Source organism: Hyperolius riggenbachi, chromosome 12 (assembly GCF_040937935.1).
Source record: "Hyperolius riggenbachi isolate aHypRig1 chromosome 12, aHypRig1.pri, whole genome shotgun sequence".
Lineage (NCBI taxonomy): Eukaryota > Metazoa > Chordata > Amphibia > Anura > Hyperoliidae > Hyperolius > Hyperolius riggenbachi.
Genome location: NC_090657.1, coordinates 172338214 through 172359967, shown reverse-complemented (window position 1 = coordinate 172359967; position 21754 = coordinate 172338214). Strand labels below are relative to the sequence as shown.

General features: G+C 50.5%; 1 protein-coding gene and 1 pseudogene across 8 annotated transcripts in view; one reads left to right on the top strand and one right to left on the bottom strand.

The window, feature by feature from the left end:
- Positions 1–7719, bottom strand: part of LOC137541581 (pre-mRNA-processing factor 6-like) — a 47310-nt pseudogene extending 39591 nt beyond the window's left edge.
- Positions 1–21754, top strand: part of LOC137541584 (sterile alpha motif domain-containing protein 10-like) — a 597983-nt gene that overhangs the window by 283364 nt on the left and 292865 nt on the right. The window lies entirely within an intron of this gene.

Sequence of the window (21754 nt, the reverse complement as noted above, 5' to 3'; positions counted from 1 at the left end):
TGCAAGTTGTGTAAGTTGCCCATGTGTGGCCTTTGCACATCTATGCAGCTGGTCAACTCTGGTGCAGCCTGTATTTGGAAGCGCTGCCAATATCTCCTGTTGTACGAAAATGTAAGTCTACTTGTGGCTAGCTGCATCCATGTGTTTCAGTTTGAATACAAATCAGATGCAAAACGATGCACTAATCCCCAATCTAAATAAATTGAATGCAAAGTGTGTAATTTAAAGGACAACTGAAGCGAGAGGGATATGGAGGCTGCCATGTTTATTTTCTTTGATATAATACCAGTTGCCTGGGCGTCCTCTGCCTCTAATACTCTTGCCATAGCCCTTGAACAAGCATGCCGCAGGTCAGGTGTTTCTGACATTGTCAGATCTGACAAGATTAGCTGCATGCTTGTTTCTGGTGTTATTCAAACACTACTGCATCTAAATAGACCAGCAGGGCTTCCGGTAACTGGTATTGTTTAAACGGAAATAAAAATGGTAGCCTCCATTTAACGCTCACTTCAGTTGTCCTGAAGTGGTTAAAAGACAAGGGCTGATCTGCGGAGCACTCACATTCATACATATATGCGCTAGCACTCACTTTACACCCACCCTGGTACCGGTACCATTATCTTCATAGGGTAAGAGGAGAGAAGATCAGCTGGCTATATGATTAGGGAGGAGTTATGTTGAAACAAAGTTGTCTCCTTGTATTAATGAAACGTGCTCACCCACTTCCTGATGTCCAAGCACACCGAGGATACAGAAGTCCTCTATCACCAGTTAGGACTGGGAACCCTTCCTGCCTCAAAGCCACATAACCATTGCGGGTATCTTGTAGAGCCCACTGCTGATCAACCCACATGTAGGGCAAGTTGCAGCGCACACACTGTTCCAGCGGTCCAGAGATGCCACACATGTATCTCACGCAGATCAGGCCAGTGCACGAACAAACCTCGCCCACATATGTTAAAAGTACATAACTGCGACTTAAACCTCCATCTCCAACTTACTGTGATAAAAGGCAGCACAAAGGATCGCGCCACAGTGAAAGACTGCAACAGAACTCTAGGACACACCCAGCCACCCCCTAATCCCACCTACTGCACTGACTGACATGCCCAACATAAAGAGAGGTTTGAACTAGTGACCTCAAAGACAAGCCAGACACCACCCCCTTCAGAACGTTCCTGGGAGCAGCACGGATTACTCACAGTCTGTCGTGGATCAACGCTTGTGTGGTTATCTCCAGTCTGTAAATGTTTGGCAAAGAAGCTGTCAGGAACGGGGGTCAGTTTCTCATGGCGAGGGTTCCGTTGCCGCTTGTTCCGGGCATCGCCAACTTCAGGGATACTTAGCCACTCCTCCTCTGTTACTTCTGCCAGTTTCCTCTGAACAGAATGGAAAGGCACACAGAGTTTAGAAATATTGCATCAAAGGGGGTCAAAGAAAAACACACTATAAAAAAAAAAAAAAAGCAGACAAAATAAGTGGTCTGTTACCTTTAAATCTGAGAACTGCTGTTGGATTTTGGGTCTTTCCATACGATATTTCTCAATTTCCTCCTTCTCCCTCTGTTCTCTGTGAATCAGTAAAACAAACTGATGACAAAGCCTCTTTATAAAGCATAACCTCAAATATCAAGGCAACTGGAATACTAGACGTGGTCTACAGTGAACACAAAAGTGCAACAAGCACAGTCATCAAATAATTGCACCTTTATTAAAGCAAACTACGGTAAGTGCTGCCCACTGAACAAAAAGTTAGATACTTACCTAGGTAGAGGTGAACACTGTGGCTAGTCCAGAAGTATCCGGTGTTCTTCTGATCACCACCACTGCTGGTCAGGACAGATAATTTGCAGCCATACTTTCCTTCCTGAATGAACGTGGCCATACTGCGCGCCTGTGTGAGTACAGCCACATGTGCACAGTAGTAAGCAGCCACTTGTGGATGAGTGGCTTTGGTTTCCTTGCACAGGTGCAGCCATACTCGCACAAGCGCGGCCACCACATATCCAACAAGCTTGTCGCATATATTCATAGGGTCCGCACAGCAACAGTGGGGTCAAGGAGAAGGGACATCTCTGGGCTATCCAGAGGCTTCCCTCTATCTAGTTACCTAATGCTTTGCTCCCTAGCCAGTTTAAGTTTATTTTAAAGCTAGGTACACAGGTTAGTTTGAACTCGGACACAACGGACAATAAAGACTGTCTCAGTTGAGAATCATGAGTTAAAGGGAAGGTTCAAGCAAATTAAAAAAATGAGTTTCACTTACCTGGTGCTTCTACCTGCCCCATGCAGCCATCCTGTGCCCTCGTAGTCACTCACTGCTGCTCCAGTCCCCCGCTGGCAGCTTGCCGACCTCGGAGGTCAGCGGGACGCATTGCGTACATTTTTACGCATTCCCGATAGTGCAGGAACATTAACACATACATTTTTACGCATTACTGGTTCACTGCGTACAAATTTACGCATTGAACCAGTAATGCATAAAAATATATGTGTTAATGTTCCTGCACTAGCGGGAATGCGTAAAAATATACGCAATGCATCCCGCCGACCTCTGAGGTCAGCAAGCTGCCAGCGGGGGACTGGAGCAGCAGTGAGTGACTACGAGGGCACAGGATGGCTGCATGGGGCAGGTAGAAGCCCCAGGTAAGTGAAACTAATTTTTTTATTTTGCTTGGACATTCCCTTTAAGTGGCTGCATGACATCTGCATCGACGAGCGCCGCCCATTCTCCTGATACCTCTCCACAGCAAAACACATGCCACTAGCCTGGAGGCTTATGATGCGCCTGCACAGCGTCAGCACTGCACTGTCGCACAAGGGATGGTGTATTAATCCATGCAGAAATGTTATGAAGCTTTAGGATAGTCAATGAGATGCTGGTTGTGAAGTCTGATATTCCCCATTATGCTTGATGCAATTTCCAGTCAGATCAATGGGTCAAATCGATAATACTGTATATGACATAACTGATCTGCTCCTGATGATTCCCCTCCCCAACTCTGCATCAGTTAAAAACTGGCCAATCACCTTCTTTCTTTTCTCCTCTCATCCATCCTCTTGTCCAGCGCAGCATAGATGGCGTCTGCCTCTTCATCATCCTTCTCGTAGGGTCCGCTGGAGAACAGACTCCCCGCATAGCCGTTAAACTGGGGGGAGAGAAAAAAAGTAATGGCTTCATTCATTTCTGCAGAAATATGACCGTTTCATACAGATATACCATCTGGCCACTTATACACAGACAAGAACACGGGCCACAGCTGCAGGGGGAGCTATCAGTACCTCATCATAATTTGTGTCATTCAAATCTTCATCATCATCATCTGCTTGATTTTTCTTCATCTGATCCCCGACCGTCCTCTTGCCCGGCGGAGCATGGCGGTCATCTACGGGATCGTTGGCATCTCGAGCTGGACCAATATCAGAACGGGTGGTGAAACCAGTGGCACTGCAGATAAACGAGAGTTCCAAGAATTTAGTCATAGCAAAAAGACTGACAACTCGCACTGTGCGTTTTCCATAAAGATCAGCAACAGGACAGCTCAGATCTGACAACATCCCGCCACTCGTCCCCTCACTGGTATCCCCTCCACAGTGTCACTTGTTCCCTCACTGCTCTCCCCTCCACAGTGTCACCTGTCCCCTCACTGCTCTCCCCTCCACAGTGTCACCTGTCCCCTCACTGCTCTCCCCTCCACAGTGTCACCTGTCCCCTCACTGCTCTCCCCTCCACAGTGTCACCTGTCCCCTCACTGCTCTCCCCTCCACAGTGTCACCTGTCCCCTCACTGCTCTCCCCTCCACAGTGTCACCAGTTCCCTCACTGCTCTCCCCTCCACAGTGTCACCAGTCCCCTCACTGATCTCCCCTTTACAATCTCACCAATCCCCTCACTGCTCTCCCCTCCACAGCGTCACCAGTCCCCTTACTTCTCTCCCTTCCACAGCGTCACCTGTCCCCTCACTCCTCTCCCCCCCCCCTCACTGCAATTTGCTCCACAGTGTCACCTGTCCCCTCACTGCTCTCCCCTCCACAGCGTCACCTGTCCCCTCACTGCTCTCCCCTCCACAGTGTCACCTGTCCCCTCACTGCTCTCCCCTCCACAGCGTCACCTGTCCCCTCACTGCTTTCCCCTCCACAGCGTCACCTGTCCCCTCACTGCTCTCCCCTCCACAGCGTCACCAGTCCCCTAACTGCTTTCCCTTCCACAGTGTCACCTGTCCCCTCACTGCTCTCCCCTCCAGTGTCACCAGTCCCCTCACTGCTCTCCCCTCCAGTGTCACCAGTCCCCTCACTGCTCTCCCCTCCACAGTGTCACCTGTCCCCTCACTGCTCTCCCCTCCACAGTGACACCAGTCCCCTCACTGCTCTCCCCTCCAGTGTCACCAGTCCCCTCACTGCTCTCCCCTCCACAGTGTCACCTGTCCCCTCACTGCTCTCCCCTCCACAGTGTCACCTGTCCCCTCACTGCTCTCCCCTCCACAGTGACACCAGTCCCCTCACTGCTCTCCCCTCCAGTGTCACCAGTCCCCTCACTGCTCTCCCCTCCACAGTGTCACCTGTCCCCTCACTGCTCTCCCCTCCACAGTGTCACCTGTCCCCTCACTGCTCTCCCCTCCACAGTGTCACCTGTCCCCTCACTGCTCTCCCCTCCACAGTGTCACCTGTCCCCTCACTGCTCCCCTCCACAGTGTCACCTGTCCCCTCACTGCTCTCCCCTCCACAGTGTCACCAGTTCCCTCACTGCTCTCCCCTCCAGTGTCACCAGTCCCCTCACTGCTCTCCCCTCCAGTGTCACCAGTCCCCCTCACTGCTCTCCCCTCCACAGTGTCACCTGTCCCCTCACTGCTCTCCCCTCCACAGTGACACCAGTCCCCTCACTGCTCTCCCCTCCAGTGTCACCAGTCCCCTCACTGCTCTCCCCTCCACAGTGTCACCAGTTCCCTCACTGCTCTCCCCTCCACAGTGTCACCAGTCCCCTCACTGATCTCCCCTTTACAATCTCACCAATCCCCTCACTGCTCTCCCCTCCACAGCGTCACCAGTCCCCTTACTTCTCTCCCTTCCACAGCGTCACCTGTCCCCTCACTCCTCTCCCCCCCCCTCACTGCAATTTGCTCCACAGTGTCACCTGTCCCCTCACTGCTCTCCCCTCCACAGCGTCACCTGTCCCCTCACTGCTCTCCCCTCCACAGTGTCACCTGTCCCCTCACTGCTCTCCCCTCCATAGTGTCACCTGTCCCCTCACTGCTCTCCCCTCCACAGTGTCACCTGTCCCCTCACTGCTCTCCCCTCCACAGCGTCACCTGTCCCCTCACTGCTTTCCCCTCCACAGCGTCACCTGTCCCCTCACTGCTCTCCCCTCCACAGCGTCACCAGTCCCCTAACTGCTTTCCCTTCCACAGTGTCACCTGTCCCCTCACTGCTCTCCCCTCCAAAGTGTCACCTGTCCCCTCACTGCTATTTGCTCCAGTGTCACTCGTTCCCTCACTGCTCTCCCCTCTAGAGTGTCACCAGTTCCCTTCACTGCTACTCCCTCCATAGTGTCACCAGTCCACTCATTGCAATCTCCTCTACAGTGTCACATGTCACCTCGCTATCCCCTCCAGTGTCACCTGTCCCCTCACTGCTATCCCCTCCACAATGTCACCTGTCCCCTCACTGCTCTCCCTTCCACAGTGCCACCTGTCCCCTCACTGCTGTCCCCTCCACAGTGTCACCTGTCCCCTCACTGCTGTCCCCTCCACAGTGCCATCTGTCCCCTCACTGCTAACCCCTCCACAGTGTCACCTGTCCCCTCACTGCTCTCCCCTCCACAGTGTCACCTGTCCCCTCACTGCTCTCCCCTCCACAGTGTCACCTGTCCCCTCACTGCTCCCCTCCACAGTGTCACCTGTCCCCTCACTGCTCTCCCCTCCACAGTGTCACCAGTTCCCTCACTGCTCTCCCCTCCAGTGTCACCAGTCCCCTCACTGCTCTCCCCTCAACAATGACACCTGTCCCCTCACTGCTCTCCCCTCCACAGTGACACCTGTCCCTAACTCTGCTAACCACTCTATAGTGTCAACTGTCCCCTCACTATTATCTCCTTCACACAGCCACCTGTCCCCTGCTGCATTTTTTCCCACTGCTATCCTCCTCTCTTCCCCCCTACCCCCATCACCAGCACCTTTGCTGCAATCCCCCTCCTCCACACAAACACATAGTCACTATCCCCTTACACACAGCTACGAGTTTCCCTGCCTGCTACCACCTTCGCAGTGCTAACTGCAGTGTTCTCCCCAGAATTTTTTTCCCAGCCGGGTGTCATGAGATGGTAGCGAGATGTGGGGCGAGATGAGAGAATGCAGGGCTGGTGCTTCTGTGTGCAGAATAGGAGGAGGTGACAGCCGGGTGCTCTCCAAAACTAGCCAGGTGGAGCACCCAACTAAAAGAGAACCAAATCCAAATGAACCGTCCCCTCGCTGCCCTCAGCATAGCCCCCCATGCCTCCCCTGTGCAGCCCCCTCCATATACCCAGCATAGCTTCAGGTTATGCCCTCAGCATAGCCCCCCATGCCTCCCCTGTGCAGCCCCCTCCATACTCCCAGCATAGCTCCATGTTATGCCCTCAGCATAGCCCCCCATGCCTCCCCTGTGCAGCCCCCTCCATACTCCCAGCATAGCTCCATGTTATGCCCTCAGCATAGCCCCCCCCCCATGCCTCCCCTGTGCAGCCCCCTCCATAACCTCAGCATAGCTCCATATTATGTCCCCCATACCTCCCCTGTGCAGCCCCCTCCATAACCCCAGCATAGCTCCATGTTATGCCCTCAGCATAGCCCCCCATGCCTCCCCTGTGCAGCCCCCTCCATACTCCCAGCATAGCTCCATGTTATGCCCTCGGCATAGCCCCCCATGCCTCCCCTGTGCAGCCCCCTCCATGCACCCAGCATAGCTTCATGTTATTCCCTCAGCATAGCCCCCCATGCCTCCCCTGTGCAGCCCCCTCCATAACCCCAGCATAGCCCCATGTTATGCCCTCAGCATAGGCCCATGCCTCCCCTGTGCAGCCCCCTCCATAACCTCAGCATAGCTCCATATTATGTCCCCCATACCTCCCCTGTGCAGCCCCCTCCATAACCCCAGCATAGCTCCATGTTGCGCCCTCAGCATAGCCCCCCATGTGCAGCCCCCTCCATACCCTCAGCATAGCTCCATATTATGCCCTCAGCACAGCACTCCCATGCCTGCCCTGTGCAGCCCCCGTGTCCCCTCAGCATAGCCTCCTCACCCTCTGCCCAGGCCCGGCACGTAGCCCAGCGGAGCCGGCATGCCCAGGAAAGGCTTCTTCTTCTTGTTCATGGTGCCGGTGATGGCGGCGGTCAACCCGGAGACCCCCGCAGGGTTGGAGGCTCCAGAGGGCCCGGGGCCGCCGCCAGACACTGAGGTGGTCGCCATATTCCCAACACAGCCTCAACACTACGTATCTCCCACAATCCTGTGCGGCTACTTCCAGGTCCGGTCGGCGTAATACAGCGGCGCCACCGCCATTTTCCCAGAGTCCAGGCGGGTTGCCACCCAGCCGGTATTCGGGCGGCAGGGCCGTTTTTTTCATTAGAAAGCCGGTGCCGGAATATTTTTTTTACCGGCAGGGCATTTGCTCAGGATTTGCCGGTAAAAACAAGAGGAGAAACAGAGCATTGCTATATAAAACCTCCCCAAACTGCTGCCAGCCAATGAGAGCGCTTCCACTGGCTGGGCTGGCCCGCCCCACTCCTGTGCCTACACTAGCTGTTCGTGGCCGAGGTGTAGAAGGAGGAAGTGCAATGTATTCTACACGCAGCAAGCAGAGTGTCTGCCCCTCCTCCTGCTCCACTGCAGTCAGTGCAGTCTTCTGAAACTTTGAAGTCTGAAGCGTCACACAGGTTCTCCATAATTACATTCTATGTTTCTCATGGTCGGCTCAGTTGTCAGTCTGTCACAGTTCTCTTTCAGTGAATTGTTACCAGTGAATAGAGTATATTCCGCTCTACCAGGAGTCCAGGAGAGGCTACCTGTCGTAAAAATTCCTGAGGGACCAGGAGGTGTTAATGACAGGCTGTTACAGTGTCAAACATTTGTGAAGAAGGCTATTACCTAAAGATATGCAGATTAACACTGCAATCAAATGGGGCTTTTGAGCTTGCAAGTTGTCTGAAAAGCAGGAGCCCTGCAGCTACTTCAACCAATTCTTTTTTTCTGAATGGTAGCTATAGACGATAACAGACATTCCCACCTGTAAGGTGCCATGTCCATTTCCATTGGGGCATGTCACCAGTGCTGCTGCGAAGCTGAATCACTATAGTTATATGGTTACAGGGATTCAGGTGTGTGCTTTGGAGAACTGCTGTCCAGATTGGCAAGCGATCTGGACAGCAAGCTATTGTTTGAATCGGCAGTAGTTTCCCATCTGCACATTCAGACTTAATGGAAACAGTCTTTTTGCTTTTACAGGATAAAGACTCATTCACATCATAGGCACTTTGGTGCACATTTTGGCAGCACATATTATGTGCAACACGCAAGAATGGCAGAAGTGCACAGACCGCACTTCTATGCTGCGCTGTACAGTACAGCAGTGTGATGCGCTATCACACTGCTGCATGCATTTTTCAGGAATCACAGCGCTGATCCCATTCACTGTAATGAATGAGATCAGCAGCGCGCAGATGGCGTGCAATCATATGCATTGCGTCCCAATAGCACGGCCAGTCTGCATCAGTGATGTGACTGAGTCCTTAGGCTACGTTCCCACCTGCTGCCAGATCACAAGCAGTCAGAGGGAGAGGACAGTGTAATGTCCTCTCCAATGGTCCGCTGGGATCTGGCTTTAGCCCAGGGCAGATAAACTCCCCTACAGGCGCAGAATCCTCCAGGACACCGAAGTACGATGAGGGGTGCGGGCACACCCGAGATGCCCATGCACAGAAGCCCGTGACTGCCCAGCAGAACAGAGAGATATAGCGGCAGAACAGAGGGGCCGGGGAGGATGGCGAGGGAGGCCCCAGTGCTCATGAGGCTTGAGGAAGCCCCAGGTAAGTATAAATAGGGGCTAGTGAACCATCTCAGGTTCACTTTAAAGGACAACTGAAGTGAGAGGTCTATGGAGGTGGCCATATTTATTTCATTTTCAGCAATACCGGTTGCCTGGCAGCTCAGCTGATCCTCTGCCTCTAATACTTTTCGATAGAGAGGTTATTGGCATTATTAAGACACTACTGCAGCCAAGCAGACTAGCAGATCCTGCACACAAACTTAGATCCTGCACACAAAAGGCTTCTTAAAGTATCTGCATTAGCAGCATACAGAGCAAGCAGAGGCACACAACATGTTTTGGGCATAGCTCTTCCTCACCTGAGAAAACCTGTCGTGTGCCTCTGCTTGCTCTGTATGCTGCTAATACAGATATTTTAAGAAGCCTTTTGTGTGCAGGATCTAAGTTTGTTCTAGTACATGGTGTTGCAGGAGAGGTGTACCCGCAGGGGGCTTGCACCGGCTTCCAGTTCTAGAGTTAGAGACCAGGGATGCTCAAATCTGACCCAGGAGATAGCCGGATAGTTGCTATCCGGATATCTCCCAGGACGGCTGTGCGGGGGTGTTTGGGGGAGGGGGGGGGGGTGGGCGGTTCAAGCGGTCAAGCTTACCTGTCTGACGTCTTCTAGGTATGTCCCTCAGCGCCTCCCACGATGCGCTCCACACTTCCTCCTTCAACCTGGAAGGAGGAAGTGTTTGTACTACTCACGTGACCGCTGCGTGGAGCGTATCGTGGGAGGCGCCAAGGGACCCACCCCGCACAGCCCTCCTGGGAGATATCCGGATAGCAACTATCCGGCTATCTCCCGGGTCGGATTTGAGCATCCCTGTTAGAGACCTGTAATGGTGGTGAAGTGTGGTTGTTCCAGTAAAGCGGACCAGCAGTGCTGCCGGGCAACTGGTATTGTTTAAAAGGTAATGAATATGGCAGCCTCCATATCCCTCTCACTTCAGTTGCCCTTTAAGGTTAATGTGTGGTATGTCCTGCTACAGCAGGGGCATAACTGTATAACCAAGGGCTCCTTATCAAACTAATCTTAAGGCCTGATGAAACTTGTCCAAGGAGGCTGCTAACAACCACCTCTGCTAAAAAGCGTGTGTACAGCACGGGCGCCACCAGGCACCAAGCAGCCGCTTGGGGCCTCATGTTTTTAGGGGCCTCGGAGGCTCCGTGACGTCATCAAGACGTCACACTGTTGTCTGCGCCGCGGCGTCTAATAGGCAGCCAGCGCAGCCCCGCTCCAGCCTGCAGAGCAGGGTTACGGGAAGATGGCGTCCAAAGTCCTGTACTGGAGACTATTTGTGTCTCCAGTACAGGGCTTCGGGTGCCATCTTCCCGTGGCCCTGCTATTCAGTTCAGTGCGGGAGACTGCAGGAGGATCGTCCGGGGAGCTGCACGCCAGAGGTCGGCAGTGTGAGGGGACTTCTGTCAGGTGAGTAAATTCTTTTTTTTTTTTTTTTGCTGAAATGTGGCCCAAATTGTGTTTGTTTTCTGCTAAAATGTGGCCCAAATTGTGTTTGTTTTCTGCTAAAATGTGGCCCAAATTGCGTTTGTTTTCTGCTAAAATGTGGCCCAAATTGCGTTTGTTTTCTGCTAAAATGTGGCCCAAATTGCGTTTGTTTTCTGCTAAAATGTGGCCAAAATTGCGTTTGTTTTCTGCTAAAATGTGCCCCATATTGCGTTTGTTTTCTGCTAAAATGTGGCCCAAATTGCGTTTATTTTCTGCTGAAATGTGGCCCAAATTGCATTTTTTTTTGCTGAAATGTGGCCCAAATTGTGTTTGTTTTTTGCTGAAATGTGGCCCAAATTGTGTTTGTTTTCTGCTGACATGTTGCCCACATTGGCCTGTGCACACCAAAAAACGCTAGCAGATTTTGAAACGCTTTTTCTTATTTTTCTGTAGCGTTTCAGCTAGCATTTTGCGGTTTTGTGAAGCGTTTTTAGTGTAGTAGATTTCATGTATTGTTACAGTAAAGCTGTTACTGAACAGCTACTGTAACAAAAAACGCCTGGCAAACAGCTCTGAAGTGCCGTTTTTCAGAGCGGTTTGCGTTTTTCCTATACTTAACATTGAGGCAGAAACGCCTCCGCAATCCAAAATCTGCAGCAGCCCGGGAGAATGCATTGTTTCCTTCCTAGAAAGCAAGCAACGTGTCTGCACAGCCTTTGCCCTGCAATGTCGCCCGAGGAATTGGGTCCCAATAGCCGTTGAGTGACATTGAGTATATGAACGGGACCTTTAGAGCCTTCTTAGCATTTAAGACTCCATCTTGAATGTTTCTGAAAGTACCCCTGAGCCAGGGTAAAATCTATTGAAGGATGCCCATTGTGGGCTATATTACCTTCATAGAAGTGTCCTGGCATTGCTCGTTATCCTCAGGGTTACCCCTATTAATCCACCAACCCCCCACTACTCTAAACTGCCAGGCGTGGGTTTTGATCAGCACAGTAATAGACAATGCTTGTGAATGAGCACTTGCTTTCTCTGTGTTTGCACCATTTGGAACTTACACCAGCGCAGTTCTGATTCGCACTCCATCGTTAGGCGGAGCCTCCTGGATTTCATATTCAACTGAAGGATTCCGTCAAATATGAAGGGGTATGGGAGACCCCAAGGACAATGAGCAGTACCTCAGTTCAGGGGTACTTTAAATTAAGGAACGACCTTTTTAAGGTAAAATAATCTTCTAATTATGAAAAATATGTCACTGCTATAAAAGCCACTATAAACAGCACCCGACTGACTGCAATAAGTAAAAAAAAAAGTATTGTGATTATTCACTGCAGGACTGAGGCTGTACAAATGCATAACCAGCCTGTAGGCTCGAGATGCGTTTTGTTGCTATGCAGGAGGCCCAGATCCAAACTAAGAATGTCGGGACAAACCACTCCCACTTTTAGGCCACACCCCCAGACCACGCCTACAAGCCAGTATTTTTCCCCCCAAAAGGTGGCCAGCTGAGGAGACACTTCTGGCAATTTCCGGGCCCCTGTGCACTGCCGCTTGTGCTGAGCCAGAACCCGAGGCGCAGAATATACATGTACAGAGTGCATATAACTTTAATTAGTAGCGAATCCTCACTTCCGCATCTATAGAAGTGATTAATATTACAGCTCATGACCAATAGAGAGGTAATATTGTGCTTGAGGGAGGGTCCCTTGGGGCCCCTCTGGCCCAAGGGCCCCGATACTACCTCTGCACCCCATATTGCTACACCACTGAACCCCTTACCACACTGCACGTGCCCCACTGCACCCCGCCCAGCTGCTCCGCGCTGCACTACACCCCTCCCACACTGCACGTGCTCAAAAACTATAAGGTCTTTTCACAAATTTTTTTTTTTACCATGTTCCTACTCATCTGCTTAATATGCATGTCAAATTTGGTGATGATAGCATGTACAGGGGCTTTACAATTAACCACAGAAATTGGCACTATTGACTCGAAAATTCGGAACACGAAATTCGGTTTCGCTTGCGGTACACGAAATTTTGACCAAATCGGAATTCAGTTGTTCCGATCAGCCCTAGAAGCGATCACCTGCGCTGAAGCGTATTGAAAAAATACGCTTCCGCGCAATGCATAAAACTTGCGTGGTTAACGTGACTCACTTCCGTCACATAAAGCCGCACTGCGTCAGTATAACAAAAGTGTATGTGGATGTAGTCCCTTTTTTTTTTTTTTTTTTTTTTTTTTTTTTTAAGGGACCCATTGGAACGGGAGACAGCCCTGATACCAGTGACCCACCTCTCCCCTCACACCCACATATCTACTTTTTATGATGAGTCACTTGCTATTTATACCCCCATATTTCTGCAGTTTTCACCTTACGGCGAGATATTTAGTTTTACAACCCACACGTAGTTTTACAACCCCCAGGCTACACAGATTCATTAAAGAAGTCTTGATCCTGAATATGTAGCCTAAATCTAATGAAAATGAGAAACGATGGCCCTTAACAGGCAAAACTGGCCAGAGCCATGCACCTGTGACTAATTTGCATAACCCCGCCTCCTCCTGATGCTACCCTTCTGTGGATCTATATCAATACATCATGTTTGTTTTCACATGTTGCATTGCTTGTCAGGATCTGGACAAATACCGAGGGCTTGATTCACAAAAGAGTGCTAACCGTTAGCACGGCCGTTTTCGCGCAAATTTTCACGTGTGCGTGCGATCGCGAATTTTCACGCGCAATTAAGTGTTTTCGCGCGCAGCGTAATTGTTATCGTTTTCGCGTGCAAACTTACGTTCGCATGTGAAAACAATAGCAATTTCACGGGAAAATTCACGTTTGCGCGTGAAAACGTTAAATTGCACACGAAAATTCGCGATCGCGCGCAGACGCGAACGTTCGCGCGAAAACAGCCGTGCTAACAGTTAGCACTCTTTTGTGAATCAAGCTCATGGTGTATATAATCTATATATGAATGAAATAATGATGGAGAAGGTACTTTTGTATTACGCGTCCAGCAGAGCGGCTGATGTAACTGAGCCTGTTACAGGGGCTCACCGCAGCTGAACGGCAGACTGCGGAAGGACAGCGTGGGACTTAGACGTGTTGATGGGGCGGGAGAAAGCCCCGGGTAAATATCAGAGTTTTAGTATTGTTCGTCTCCGAGTCTCTTTAAAGTCCTTCGACAGGAAGTTGCAAGGTCTCCTGGGATTTGACCTCGAAAAAATGCAATCTCCTTGCCTTTTTTGTATGCGATTTTCTAATGCAGTCACTGCGATTGCAAGTTTCTAAAATCGCATCATACTACTGTGTACAATTCATCACAATTTTCATTATTTTTAAAAAGGCTTTGCAATTGAAAAAAAATGCATGATGTTATAAGAACACAGCGCAACGCAGTCTGTTTGTACAGGCCCTAATGCACTAACCCTTAATCTGCACTGACAGCAAATGTAAGGCTGGGTTCACATAGGACATAGCGTGAAACGCTGCGTTTTATGTCATGTTGTAAGTTAATTTTGTGTGCGGTGTTTGTGCATTTGTGGTGCGTTTGCAATGCGTTTTCCATGTGTTTTAATGCGTTTACATATACAAAACGCATATGCGTTTTGTATGCGTTTTCCATGCATTTTTAGATTTCCATTCATGCAAATCACTTGGAAGACAGCAGGAAACCAAAATACAGCAAAAAAAAAAAAAATATTTTGAGGAAAAAACGCATTAAAAACGCATACCATTGCGTTCCCATTGACTTTCATTTTGTGCGTTTTGTGGGTACGCATTACACACAGGGAGTCAAGAAGCCGCTACTGCCACACATCTTACCGAGCCTTTTTGAGCACGTCAGATTGATGCCAGTCTGAACGTAAATCGATCGGGCTTCCAAAGTGCAGTATTAGTCTCTGGCAAAGTCAGGCCGGTTTCACTCTGGATGTTGGTGGAAGCCTGGCGGCTGCACTGCCGGCAGCATTCTTCGGGGATTACTGCGTTAGTACGCTGTAACTCCTATCTGGCAGCCGGCAAAGCAGGAAATGACACTCACTTCCTATGGCCGAAGCGATTAGGGCTGAGCTCTCGGATTCCGAATTTCGAGCTTGCCATCGGAATTTGGCAGTTCCGAGTAAGCACTCGAAACTCGAAAATTAGGCAATTCCGAGGACCGAATTCGCGTTTACATTGAAGTCAATAGTGCTAAATTCCGTGGTTAATTGTGAAGCCCCCTTACATGCTATAATCACCAAATTTTGGCATGTATATTAAGCAGATGAGTAGGAACATGGTAAAAAAAAAATTGTGAAAAGACCTTATAGTTTTTGAAATAAACGATTTTAAAGTTTCATAGGAAAAATGGTTTTAAAACTGTGTAAAATGACACTGCTGCAGTACAGGTTACTGCATTCCGAGTTCTGTATACATATTGTATACATTTCATGAAAACAGACAGCGTGGGGTCCCCCCCTCCCAAGCCTCCTTAACCCCTTGTCCCCCATGCAGGCTGGGATAGCCAGAATGCAGAGTCCCGGCCACGTGGGGCTTCGCACCCTGAGCTATACCAGCCCACATGGTCCATGGTATGGGGGGGCTCTGGAGGAGAGGGGCGGCCAACCTCCCCCTCTCCCCCAGAGCCCTTGTCCAATCCATGGATAAGGGGCACTTCCCCACCTCCGGTGCCCCAGGAGGAGGTAGGGGCCGCCGACGTCCTGGGGGGTTCATGGTGCCATCCGGGGGTCCCCTTTAACAAGCAGACTCCGGAAGCCACCCCTCCCCAGGAGAAATGAGTATAGGGGTACATGGATTAACCAGGGATACTTACCTTGCAATAATCCCACGCCAGTATCCTCAGGAGTGGTCCCAGGCACCCGCCCAACTCCCGGGGCTGAATGGTTATAGACAGCCTCTGCAATCTGTATTGCATAAGCTAGAAACACGAAAATTGTTTGCTGGGGAATTCCCGTTCCCCGCAGGCCACCTCAGAGTGTCAGATTGAGCGTTATTTCACATAAATAGGTGGGTCCAGGGGACCAGGGCACCTCCTGCTCTGGTCACTTGGACCCACCATCTATGTGAAAAATGGCTGGTTTCGCCACTCTAGTGTGGCCTCCAGCGTTCCGGGATTTCCCAGTGGCCATTTTGATCGCATCACTGTTTGCCGAAATTTCTTGTTTCAAAGGCAACATTTTCGTGTTCATAGCCTCTGCTATACAGATGCAGAGGCTGACTGTGAGCATTCAGTTGCGGGAGTTCGTCGGTGTGGGAGGGTGGTGAGATTGTAATGATCCGCTCAGCTGGATGCACTGGCAGACAGCTGTTTGACCATTCCTCTAGTCTGTGGGCTGCAGGTCTCTGCAAGAGAGACCTGTTTTTCCATTACAAGTTTCTGGTCTGTTCTGCTGCTGAGGAATTTGCATACACTCGTTATGCAAATCCCTTACCTGCCTCCTTTGATGACTGGCAGTATAAAGAGCTATGTTTCCCAGAGTCCTTGGCTGGTCATAAGAGTTAGTTTCTGTGTAACACTCGCCTGGAGTGTCAGCCTTGCTCTTTGTTTGAAGATTAGCCTAGAGTAATTCCTGGAACTGCACTAGACAGATTCCCTAGTGCAGTTAGGATTGCATATCTGTTTTGTTTGTCTGTTGCGATTGTCCTGTCCCTGCGGTGGTCGACAGGAAGTCATTCTGATCTTTGTTCTTGGAGTATAGCTGGAGCAGCGGTTGCTACCAGCTATCTCATCTGTTCTGTCTTGCCAGGATCGCACTCGCCTTGCGCTAGTGCTGTGGATCCGTCTGATCTCCATCTCTCTTGCTGTACTTGGATCGCACTAGCCTCTTGAGCTAGTGCTGTGGATCCTTCTGCTCTGTCTTCCTGGATCGCACTAGCCTCTTGCGCTAGTGCTGTGGATCCTATCTCTCGCTTATTCCTGTTTTCGTGTATCTGTCTTGTCTGCTACGAACGCTTGCTGGAGGCTCGGTGAGGTAACCGTTAAGCAAGCGCTCGCGTCCTCTGTTTCATGTTTGTCTGTCAGTGGTTAGTTAGGCGTGCTTGTCTCTGTTGTGCTTAACACGCGGAGACCACGCGTAAACGTGTGCACTGTTGCAAATGAGTGCGGTGTTCGCGTTTAGCTAGCGTTTGTTATTTTCCTTATATCCTCATTGTATGATTTGCTGTGCCATTGCTACTCTCGTGCTCTGCCTTGCTGTAGCCTTGTGTCACCTCTGGCAATCACCTCTCTCGCGATTGCGTTCCTACTTCATATCTGCTGTTGTGTATGCACCGTCGCAGGTTGGCGACTAGTTTGGTGCACACACATACAATCTGTCCCTGTGCTCATTCTCTTCCGCAATCGCTTCTCTTGCGATTGCGTTCTCACTTGGTTTCTTCTGTTGTGTGTCCACCGTCGCAGGTTGGCGGCTAGATTGGTGGACTTACATACATTCCTCATCTGTGCTTATTCGGTCTTGTATCGCTGTTAGCAATTGCCATCTCTGGCGATTGCCTTCTCACTTTGTCTTCATGGTTGTGTGTTCATCGTCGCAGGGTGGCGACTAGTTTGGTGGACACACATACCCTCTGTCGCTTTGATCTCTCTCTTTCAGGGCTTTCTTGCGCTGCGTTTCTTCCCTTCGTGCAATTCCTGTCAGGCGTGTGTGGCAGGGCAGAGGAGCTGTTCCTCTGCACTCCACAGCTCCATCTGTCGACAGGAATTTCCCTCTACAGGTGCATTGCACCTTTTGCTGAGTTCCCGCAAATTACACGCTTGTGGAGGATTTCCGCAGTGTCAGCGCACGTCTTGTGCGCTGATCACGGAGAGAATTCCACAATCGTTACAGAGATGTCCTAAGAGGATACTGGCGTGGGACCACTTCTAAGGATACTGGCGTGGGATTTTCACAAGGTAAGTATCCCTGGTTAATTTAGAACAATAAAGGACTTTTTTCGTTGTCATGTTTTTATTTCTTTTTTTAACTCTGCTGAAATGGGTAAGGGGTACCGTGTACCCCTATACTCATTTCTCCTGGGGACGGGGCGGCTTCCGGGGTCCGCTTGTTAAAGGGGAACCCCGGATGGCACCATGAACCCCCCCCCCCCCCCCCCCGGACGTCGGCGGCTCCATCCTCCTCCTGGGGCACCGGAGGGGGGGAAGAGCCCCTTGTCCATGGATTGGACAAGGGCTCTGGGGGAGAGGGGGAGGTTGACCGCCCCTCTCCTCCAGAGCCCCCCCCCCCATGCCATGGACCATGCAGGCTGGTATAGCTCAGGGTGCGAAGCCCCACGCGGCCGGGACTCCGCATTCTGGCTATCCCGATTCCCAGCCTGCATGGGAGACAAGGAGTTAAGGAGGCTTGGAAGGGGGGACTCCACGCTGTCTGTTTTCATGAAATGTATACAATATGTATACAGAACTCGGAATGCAGTAACCTGTACTGCAGCAGTGTCATTTTACACAGTTTAAAAACCATTTTTCCTATGAAACTTTGAAATCTATTTGCTCAAAAACTATAAGGTCTTTTCACAAATTTTTTTTACCATGTTCCTACTCATCTGCTTAAAATACATGCCAAATTTGGTGATAATAGCATGTAAGGGGGCTTTACAATTAACCGCAGAAATTGGCACTATTGACTTCAATAGAAATGCACTCAGAACACGAAAATTCGGAACCCGAAATTCGGTTTTCGCATGCGGTACACGAAATTTCAATGAAATCATTCAGCTGTTCTGATCAGCCCTAATAGGCCATATTTACCAAACATAACATTCTTTGTATGTAGGTTAAAGACCGAGCGGAATATTAATTAAGTAGGTGTGTATCATGACATCACAAGGGGTCTGAGCAATTGTAGGTTTGGAGGGAGGGCTCAGATGATGTCACATTTAACTCTTCGGTGACCGGTATTAAAAGGGGGTCACAAGCTGAGGAGAGACACTTTTGTGTAACGATCGGTGTAACACAGAGAGGGTCTGATTATCGGTGAACTGCAGTATCACCGAGAATACAGAATATACCCGATTATTGGTGATCTGCAGTATCACAGATAATCAGATATATCTACTAACCTCTGGACACCTGATAACAAGTGAGTGTTTAGATGCAACAGATACTTTGCGTACAGCACAGAAGTATGTTCCTTCTGATGGCCTAGACTCTCCCCGGGGAGGAGCTAGGCTGAGAGTAGGAAGGACAGAGCGTGAGTGACACCAGAGAGAGGGTGTCACTAACAGGTCTGGGAACTGCCTCTAACAGTAAGGTCAGTTCTCGAGGTCGGGCAGGCCAGGTCGTTAACACACAGACAGATAAGGTACAGATTCAGGGGACAGATACGGAATCCAATAAACAGGCAGGGTTTGGCAACGGAGTAGCAGAATAGCAAGGTACAGAGTCAGGAGGCAAATACGGAGTCCAGGAACGAGCAGAGTTTGGCAACAGGATATCAGAAATAGCAAGGTACAGAATCAGAGTTCAGAGGAATAGTCAGGCAGGCAGAAGGTCATAACAAATAATACAGTTCAATATTCCTAATGCTAAGGTGTGAGTTCCTTGATCATCAACACCTTTGGAAACTATGCTAGAACACAGATACAGACAAGGTCTGAGTGCTACCACGTAGTGATCGCAACGGCAGACAACCAGAGAATGGCCAGCACCCAGTATATATACTATAGCGCTCTCCAGCGCCACCCCTAAGTGCTGGACCAATGAGAACTGGTGAAAATGTCAGCTGACCAGCTTGGTCAGCTGACTCTCCTCTGGCTGTCATATAAGCTCTGCCTCTCAGCGCGCGCGCGCGTCCTTCTGAACCTGTGTGGACTATCAGTCCCAGCCACACCAGACATGTTTTGCAATGTATCTGCTGACTCGGGCGCAGGAGCCGCCGCGCTGCTCTCCAAGCAAGCGGCGGCCTCCCCACGTCCAACCACACTGTCATTAACATAGTCATGCGCGCAATCTGCTGCATCCAACGCGGACTCCACCGCTCTGCCCATGCGGCATGCGGCGGTTTCTTCGCGTTTTGCCGCCATGTTGGACGCGGAAACAGCCGCCTCACTCTGAGCGTTTGCGGCGGCTTTTCCGCGTTTCCTCACATTTTGCTTCTTTCTCCTGGCTTTCTCCAACCCTTGACTTCTATGCAATGATGTTGTGTCATATTCTATAACTGTATGGTTGTATATATTAGATAAGCCTCAGGGCGAGGTGGTTAGATGTAACGTAGTATAGACATAAGAGGAACCTGGCTGCCAGGACTGGAGCCAAGAGCTGTAACGCAAAGACTTACTACGGAGTAATCTGCTTGGTTAAAGATGTAACGAACTGTATCTGTATATCTGTTTACTGAATAAACTCCTCAACTCTGAAGACGCTTAAAGGTGCCCATACACTGGTCAGATTGGCAGCAGATAGATAAGAAATGCATCTGATGATCTATCTGATGCGTTTTTAGAACATTTTTTACCAGGATAGAATTCCAATAGATTTCAGTTTGAAATCTATTGAAATTTGATCTGATGGCATTTTTTTGCCATCAGATTTCCATTAAGGCCAATGCAAACTGATAAGCAATCTCATCAGATTGACCTAAATTTTCCACCCTGCCAGTTCGATGGAAATCCATCGAAATCGATCGAAATCGGCCATCGATCGGTCGATTGGCCAACCGATTTGCAAACGATCAATCAATCGATCGATCGGGATCGATCGGTCAGCCAGAAAATCGTCTGAGTGTATGGGCCCCTTAAGAAGGTCTATCTCCTATACTGTTTGCTGTGATGAGAGTCGTGTTTGCAGTTCTTACTAATGAGTTGCTGGTGCCGGAATAAAGGTGTTTTGTGAAACATATAGTTTCTTACAGTACTATACCCCTCCTACACTGCCTGTACATCACTGAACCCCTACTACACTGCCTGTGCCTTACTGCACCCCTCTCATTGCCTGTGCCTCACTATACAACCCTCCCACTAACTGTGCCTCACTGCACAACCCTCCCACTACATGTGCCTCACAGCACAATCCTCCCACTGCCTGTGCTTCACTGCACAACCCTCCTGCACCCTTCCCACACTGCGTGTGCCTCGCTGCACCTTACCCACACTGCCTGTATATCACTGCATAACCCTTCCACGCTACCTGAGCCTCACTGCACAATCCTCCCACTGCCTATGCTTCACTGCAACCCTTCTACTGCCTGTGCCTCACTGCACCCTCCCCAGCCCCTTCTCGCTGTACTATTCCTCTCCTACACTGCATGTGCCTCACTGCACCCCAGCCACACTGCCTGTACATGTGCATGCAGTGTGGGAGGGGTGCAGTGATGCACATGCAGTGTGCGAGAGGTGCAGTGATGCACATGCAGTGTGCGAGGGGTGCAGTGATGCACATGCAGTGGGAGAGTTGTGCAGTGATGCACATGCCATGTAGGAGGGTTGCAATGCTGTGATCACTGCACGTGCCTCACTGCACCCCTCCCCCTTTGCCTGTGCATCACAGTGCTCTGCTCCTTTCAGTGCACCCAGCATTGTTCTCCTCCGGTGCTCTGCCCCTCTTACTGCCCCCAACACTGCTCTCCTCATTCATAGCTCTGTCACTCTCACTGCATCCAGCACTGCTCTCCTCCTCATCCAGTGCTCTGTCCCTCTCACTGCACCCAGCACTGCTCTCCTCCTCATCCAGTGCTCTGTCCCTCTCACTGCACCCAGCACTGCTCTCCTCCTCATCCAGTGCTCTGTCCCTCTCACTGCACCCAGCACTGCTCTCCTCCTCATCCAGTGCTCTGCCCCTCTGACTACTGTGCTGTCAGTGAACAGTAGTTATGTTCCTATCTAGCATTCCTCTTCTTGCTCTGAAGCCAATGTCACTGGTGCTGAATTACTACTGTCTGTCCTGTTGAGAGTTTCTGCATTGAGATGCAAAGCTTTGCCTCAGCTACTGTACTCTGGTATTCACTGCTCTTTCCTCCTCCGGTGCTGTACTCAGCTGCTGTCCAGATCACTGGTGCTGAACTGCCACTGGCTCACTGTGCTGCTGTGTCTAGAGGCCTGCGCGGGTCCACTTTTTCATACCTGCACCCGACCCTCGAACCCGCTACCCGAACCTGACCCGCGACCCGCTTTCTGGTGAATTTGATACCCGCAACCCGACCCGCACCCGCAGAACCGCTACCCGCACCCGACCCGCGACCCGCAGGCCCGCTACCCGACCCGCTACCCGTGACCCGCTTTTTTACATTTTCCTCTAAAGTGCACCTTTAAAGT